Genomic DNA, 8,008 nt, shown 5'->3' with positions numbered 1-8,008 from the left:
AGTATCTAACCCAATCCATTCTAGGTCGAACAAATCATTATGTTCGTGATTCGGTCGTTATCCAACCTGGTCTTTATCAAGTCCATTATCCTAGCCATCCAAACTCAAAACACCTAAACCTCAATTTATCCGACCCATATTTGTCTTAAAATCCTACTAAATCATCCTACATATATACACAACTCCTTTCCATTTGACCAAGGTCCAAATCCAAACCAATTGTGAAGCACTTGGATCTAATTAAATTTGATTAGATCATGTTGATAAATAAATTTAAAAGTTTACCTTTTAAATCTAAAATATTCATTTTTAAAATGATTCGGGGATGTCGTTCAAACTTCGACCGTCCTTCGCCAAAGAGATGGTAAAGTTGCACCATGGTTTTTGATGTTATAGTGCAACTCACACATCGAATAATGCAAATGGACATAAAAAACGTGTAAGAATGTGCTCTAAACTAATAAAATTAACTAAATAAATAAAAGAAAATAGAAAATAGATAAACATACACACCTTTTCCGGACTTGAGGTCGGTTTTAGGCTTTAGAGTTCTTTTCACCCTTTTTGTCCATTCAACATCTCTTTGTTATCATGCAAAATTTTACTTTTGCGAGTCAAACTGACATTTCAAAAAGTTATGAAAATAACTCGCATCCATTTTTAAAATGCAAAAAAATTCCATACAGAGGCACTCGCCTATCGGTAAGAGGTTCAACCATTCCTGGCATCATAACCCGAGGTAATCGAACCAAGGATCAATCTTGTGCTTTGCTTTGCTTTGCTCAACTGTCTAAATCGTTACTCTATTTTCTAAACGCACAAAGAAGCAGGCATGTGCTATGACTTAAAAAAAAATGTAGGTTGAAAACATGATGTATGCTTCGAATTTGAAAATATCAAGAAAAAGGAGATGATTGGAAAATCATTTTTCAAACTTGGAAAACATTTTTTTAAGAAGAAAAACTTGGAAAAAACCTTGAAAATCGTGAGCCAAACTTACAGAAATTGTATTCTAAGAAAATTGATTTTTGAAGAAGGGAAATCTTGATGTTTTGAGAAAATGGATTTTGGAAGAAAACTAGGGTAAATTTAAGAAAATCGATTTTTCTGAAATTGAACTTCGAAATAGATCAAAAGGAATGGGTGTGTAGCCTTATGAACTCTTTCATGATGCAATCTAAACCTAGATGATGCATGGATGCAGTTTGTTAAAATATTTTCTAAAGAATTTGAGAAAATCATTTGTAAAAGTATTTTTGTGCCTTATAGAATTTGAATAAGATAGATTCGCCACATATCCCTGACTATGGCCACAAATATGTATTGAATATATCCCATTTCATTCTAAACGGAAAAATATTTGGAAAAGCTTTTGAAAATGTGTAATGATTTCTAAAGATAGTTTAAGAGTGTAGGACATTTGAAACTTAAAAGAAGATGATAAATTTGAGTATCATTCGTATTCTAACTATGGCGACAAATACAAACTCCATTGAATTTATCAAATCCTTAGAAGAAGGTGCATGTGCCATTGGAGTTGTCCATTTTGAATTCGAAATATGCATGAATGACAAGCAATAGCAATTATATATCAAAATCAAACTATATGCAAATGCATCCAAAGCTAAGTTGAAAAGTAAAATGTTCTTATTCCAATATTACAATTACAATTACAATTTACATCAATAATTGAAAATAAAATAAAATCTAATCTTGAGATTTCCTGCAAAATTAGCAAACTTGTTAGTAGACATATGTCAGCTTTTCTGGATCTATCCAATAATATCTAGAAATTAAGAGATTTATCCAGATATAAGTCTTTTTCCTTGCTTTCATAAAATAAATAAAATAAAAAATGATACAGAAATCAGTAAATAATATAAGTAAATAACTTGGAAATTCAGAATTGTGGGGAAAATGGCTAAAATACCTTTAAAAATTGAAGTTAATTGGAAAACAAGGTTAAAAGCAGGGTTTTTAGAAAAGATTTTTGTAATACGCTTAATCCAGAGATCAAACAAATTCAAAACGATGCCAAATCGGGTGGAGAGTACCCTGATATGATTATGAAGATGATAAAATCCTAAAAATATAAAACTTTTCACGAAAAAGATGAAATAATGGAAAAAATTTAATTTTTTTCCCGTGTTTCAGTTGAATCAGGACTCCGCGGGGATCCTATTTTTTTGAAATGACTAAGTAAACTATTAAATGACTTTCAAAAATCATAAAAATTGACATGGATACTTCTAATAACCCTAAAAATGATATGCAATCTAAAAATAAATTTTTGGGATTATTTTGGATATAAATATTAAATAAAAAAAGAAAAAATATACTATTTTACCTGTGGTTTCATACCTGTCATGGTGTCAGACTGGGTCAAGACCAGACCCATATATATTTTGGATTTGGGTCAAGACTAAACTATACCTAAGTCTCGATCTAGTATCTAACCCAATCCATTCTAGGTCGAACAAATCATTATGTTCGTGATCCGATCATTATCCAACCTGGTCTTCATCAAGTCCATTATCCTGGCCACCCAAACCCAAAACACCTAAACCTCAATTTATCTGACCCATATTTGTCATTAAATCCTACTAAATTATCTTACATATCTGACAACTCCTTTCCATTTGACCTTGGTCCAAATCCAAACCAATTGTGAAGCACTTGGATCTAATTAAATTTGATTAGATCATGTTGATAAATAAATTTGAAAGTGTACCTTTTAAATAAAAATATTCATTTTTAAAATGATTTAGGGATGTCGTTCAAGCTTCGACCGTCCTTCGCCAAAGAGATGGTAAAGCTGAAGCATGTTTTTTTATTTTATAGTGCAAGTCACATAGCGAATATTGCAAATGAACAAAAAAAATGTAAGAATATGCTCTAAACTAATAAAATTAACTAAATAAATAAAATAAAAAAAATAGAAAATAGATAAACAAACACACCTTTTTCGAACTTGAGGTTTGTTTTAGGCTTTACAATTCTTTTCATCCTTTTTGTTCATTCAACATCTCTTTGTTATCATGCAAAATTTTACTTTTGCAAGTCAAACTAACATTTGAAAAAGTTATGAAAATAACTCACCTCCGTTTTCAAAATGCAAAAAAAATCCGTACGATGGGACTCGCCTGTTGGTAAGAGGTTCATCCGTTCCTGGCACCATAACCAGAGGTAATCGAACCAAGGATCAATCTTGTGCTTTGCTTTGCTCAACTGTCTAAATCGTTATTCTATTTCCTAAATGCATGAAGAAGCAGACATATGCTATGACTTAGAAAAAAATGCAGGTTGAAAACATGATGTTGCTTCGAATTTGAAAATATCAGAAAAAAGAAGATGATTGAAAAATCATTTTTCAAACATGAAAAATATTTTTTTAAGAAGGAAAAAATTGGGAAAAATCTTGAAAATCGTGAGCCAAACTTATAGAAATTGTATTCTGAGAAAATTGATTTTTGAAGAAGGGAAATCCAGATGTTTTGAGAAAATCGATTTTGGAAGAATACTAGAGTAACTTTAAGAAAATCCGTTTTTCTGAAATTGAACTTCTAAATAGATCAAAAGGAATGGGAGTGTAACCCTATGAACTCTTTCATGATGCAATCTAAACCTAGATGATGCATGGTTGTAGTTTGTGAAAATATTTTCTGAAGAATTTGAGAAAATCATTTGTAAAAGGATTTATGTGCCTTATAGAATTTAAATAAGATAGATTCACCACATATTCCTGACTATGGCCACGAATATGTATTGAATATATCCCATTTGATTCTAAAAGAGAAAATATTTGGAAAAGCTTTTGAAAATATGTAATGATTTCTAAAGGTAGTTTAAGAGTGTAGGTCGTTTGTAACTTAAAAGAAGATGATAAATCTGAGTATCATTCGTATTCTAACTATGACGATAAATACAAACTTCACTGAGTTTATCAAAATAAAGGATGGTGAAAAACTAAGTAAATAATAAAAGTAACCAACTTGAAAATTCGGAATTGGGGGAAAAATGGCTAAAATACCCTTGAAAATTGAAGTTAATTGCAAAATAAGGTTAAAAACAGGGTTTTCAAAAAAGAGTTTTGTAATACGCTTAATCCGGAGATCAAACAAATTCAAAACGATGCCAAATCGGGTGGAGATCACCCTAATATTATTATGAAGATGATAAAATCCTAAAAATATAAAAATTTTATTAAAAAGATGAAATAAAATTAATTTTTTGCCCGTGTTTCAGTTTAATTAGGACTCTGCGGGCATCCTATTTTTATGAAATGACTAACTATCAAATGACTTCCAAAAAATATAAAAATCGACATGAACACTTCTAATAACCCTAAAAATAATATGCAATCCAAAAATATATTTTTGAGAATATTTTGGATATAAATATTGAATAAAAAAGAATAAATATGCTATTTTACTTGCGGTTTCATACCTATCACGGTGTGAGACCAGAATCAGATAATAAACAACTGTAGAAATTTATGAAATTTAATAGGGAGAAACTAGACAGATCAATGAAAATAACAATTTTTATAGATCTTGAATACAATATCTGGTTATAGAGAAAATCATTCTGGCAAAACGTGCTTGATTCAGGCCAACATATAACGAAGCAAGAAAGACAAACCACGGATCTACTTTTAAGAAAAATAAAAGACAGTAAAAACTCATAAATTTTTTCAGAAATAAACTAGAAATAACGATGGGAAAAACCTTCTTTACAGATCAAAAATACGATCTTTGGTGAGGGAGGAATCGTTCTGGCAAGATGACCCAGGGTTTGAATCATGCATGATGATTCAAGAAACATAGACTCTGATTTAGGGTTTCAAGAAAATAGAAAACAGTAGTGAAAAATCACAAAAATTTCACCACAAAAAGTAGACATGCTGACGAATTGATCACTTTTTACGAATCATCGATACGATCTCCGATAAGATAGATATTGATCTCGTAATATGAACTTGGCTTTGAATCGTGCATGTCGGTTCAAGAAACACAGGTTCTGATGTCGGGTTAAAGAAAAATAGCAAATGATAGTAGAAAATCATAAAACTTTCACAGAATAAACTAGACACACTGACGAGCACGCCACTTTTTTCGGATCTGAAGTACGATCTTCAATGAGGGAGATCTGTCCTCAGAAAGATAATCCTTGATTTGCACTGCCTTTTCTCGGTTCAAAAAATATGTTCCGACTTTAATTTTTGAAAATAGAATTAAAGATCTCAAAAAAATCTGATTTTTTACTGGAAATTGTAGACAAATTCATGATTTTACCATAAAAAATTCAGATTTAAACAATGAATATAAACTGGTAAAATAATAGCATTAATAGGTGACCAGAAATCAAAACTGTAAAACTAAAACCCTAGAACGAAATAAAACCTAATTAAGCATGCTAAAAACTATAAAATGTGTAAATAAGGCTATGAATCATGATTAAATGCATGAAATAATGAAAATATGCATGAGCATGATGAAATAAAAACATAGAGAAGCATGATCAAGAACTTGATTTAGCCATTAAAAGAGGGGTTTGATCCATAGAGGGGTCGAATCTCATCTGTTTTTAGGCATACATGAAGTAAACATGATTCTAAGCATTATTAACAGATCAAAAATATGTAAAACACATTAAATAATCAGTTGATCATATTCTTGAATCATGAACATGGTTCTTGAGTGGAAAAGAAAGGCAAAGATCCAACAAGAGGGGGGCAACAATAGTGTTTTTATTGGAAAATCACAAAAAATAATAAAAACTAATAAAAGAAAAAGGAAGAAGAAACTCACATTGGGCTGCTTCAATGGAGGAGGCTGCTAGAACTTGAAGGAAAGAGAAGAGAGAGAGCATGGGTCGAAATCTTAGAGGTAGGTATTTATAAAAATTTTGGCTTTGTTAATTAGAGAGTTTCAATTGAGTTGGAACTCTCTTAATTAATTAAGAGATAAAGCCTAGAGGGGAGGCAATTTTTCTTGGATTCTAATTCAATTTGGGCTTTGACTTTTCAAAATTCCATCTAATTAAACTCCTAAACAAACTTGGAAATCCCCAAATGTGGTGCCACCTAAGTGAGCCCCACATTTAGTTTTTAATAAAGATTAAAAAGGGTTTTTTTAAACAAAGTTAAAATCACAAGGATAAAAATCAAAATTTAAAGTGAAAGCAGAGTCCTAAACCAACTAAAATTCTAAATAGATTGAAAATTTCTCAAATGTGGGACCACCTATGTGGGCCCCACATGTTTTTTCAAAAAAAAAAGATTTTAAAATGACAAAATAAAGGGGTTAAAAATAAAATTTTCAAGAAGCTTTAAAAGACACCTAGATCTACTAAATTTTTTTGTATTTTTGAACTAGATAAAACATGAAAACAAAATGAATTTGAATAAAGGTAGAAAATTTAAGGTTTGATGCCCCTATAGGGTGGGCTCCACTTGAAGAAAATTGATAAAAATTGGAAATTGGCGTAAAATAAAGTTTAAAATGAATCCAGATCATTTTTCTTAGGAAAATGCTTTGAAATAAGGGGATATAAAGCCCTAAGGGTTGGCCAAATGGCAAAAATTGGTTTTAAAACCTAGGTTTTTTAAATTGATTTTGAAAGAAAGGTTTTAAAATCGAGTCTGGATTTGACATTTTGAAAACAAGAGTGTTGGATCTCGAAAATGACATGCAATGACATAAAATGCGATAAAATGATATAAAATAACATGTAATGCTATGCAATGACATATGAAATACAAACCCTGGATGAGAGATTTGAAATCCCAACCCCTTGGCAGAGACAAAAAATTGAAGATTCCTGCCAACGGACAAAAATTGAGTATTGGATATCAGATCTCATATTGGATCCAATCCAAATATGAATTGGATCTCGGATATAACTAAAATTTCAGAAAAGAAATTGTTCTGAGCCCATATTGGAAATCGTACCAACTTGAAAAATGATAGAATGATGTCCTAAATGAAAATGACCTCAGAAATTATTTTGCCCGTGCAGGGCAAAGAGTGACACTAGAAAATTGGGTTTGAATTGGATTGAACTGGTTTAAACTGAATTAAACTAAATTCTAAGGTTTCTAAACTCAGATGAACTAAAAAGACATTGACTCAACTAAACTCCTAGACTAGATGATCGAAAAATGACATCATTCTTTGTGAAATGGTGAGAAATAAACACTGGAGTGAAGTGGGTAATGAGAGTGTACTGGGTTTGATCTAAAATGAAGGTCAGTTATACTGAGATGAACTAAATTTGGAGCTCAAACACTAGCTAGGCTGACTGGACTTAGCTTAATTTCTGCTGAAATGGGCTAAAATGAACTCCAACAATATGAAAAACGAATTTGAACTTGAACTGAGCCAATTGAACTTCTGGTGAGTTCAAGTTAGACTCAAGGAAATAGAATTAACTGGAATTGACTGAATCAAAGATAATTGGCTAGAATTTGAGCTAGAATTGAGATCATTCTTCAAAAAATGAACCTGATTCAGCTGAAATGATCAGAAATGAATAGGATTCACTCATTGTGAGCTCAGGAGAGCTAGAAATGACTGACATTTTAACTTTTCTAAACTTAAAAGGAGCTTGACTGGGTCTAACTAGCAAGGGTCTAGGGTGACCTAAGGGTAAAATGGTAATTTTATTGACAAAAGGGGCAACATGACACCTAAACTAGAATGGACCTAGGGGTAGACTAACCTAAGGGGATTGGCATCTGTTAAAAGGGGGTGTTTGAAAATGAATGAGGAAAATTTGGGGTGTTTACACTCTTCCATAAGAAAGTGAGGGTTTTCTGCAGTTGTTCCAGCAGAACCTCTACACAAGTGAGGAAGATCGAAGAGATAGGTTTCAGTGGTCTTGCATTCGTTCTTCTCAGTGCTAATGCTCGGATGACTTCCTTCCCTCCTAATCATAGGGGTGGGTCCCTATTTGTAGACATTCAGAATAGATCTGGATCATGAGACTTTTTGGGTTCAAATTAGTC

The sequence above is a fragment of the Nuphar pumila genome, chromosome 1 (assembly GCF_984573655.1).
Source record: "Nuphar pumila chromosome 1, dmNupPumi1.hap1.1, whole genome shotgun sequence".
NCBI classification, from domain to species: Eukaryota; Viridiplantae; Streptophyta; class Magnoliopsida; order Nymphaeales; family Nymphaeaceae; genus Nuphar; species Nuphar pumila.
Note: the sequence above shows the minus strand (reverse complement) of the source record.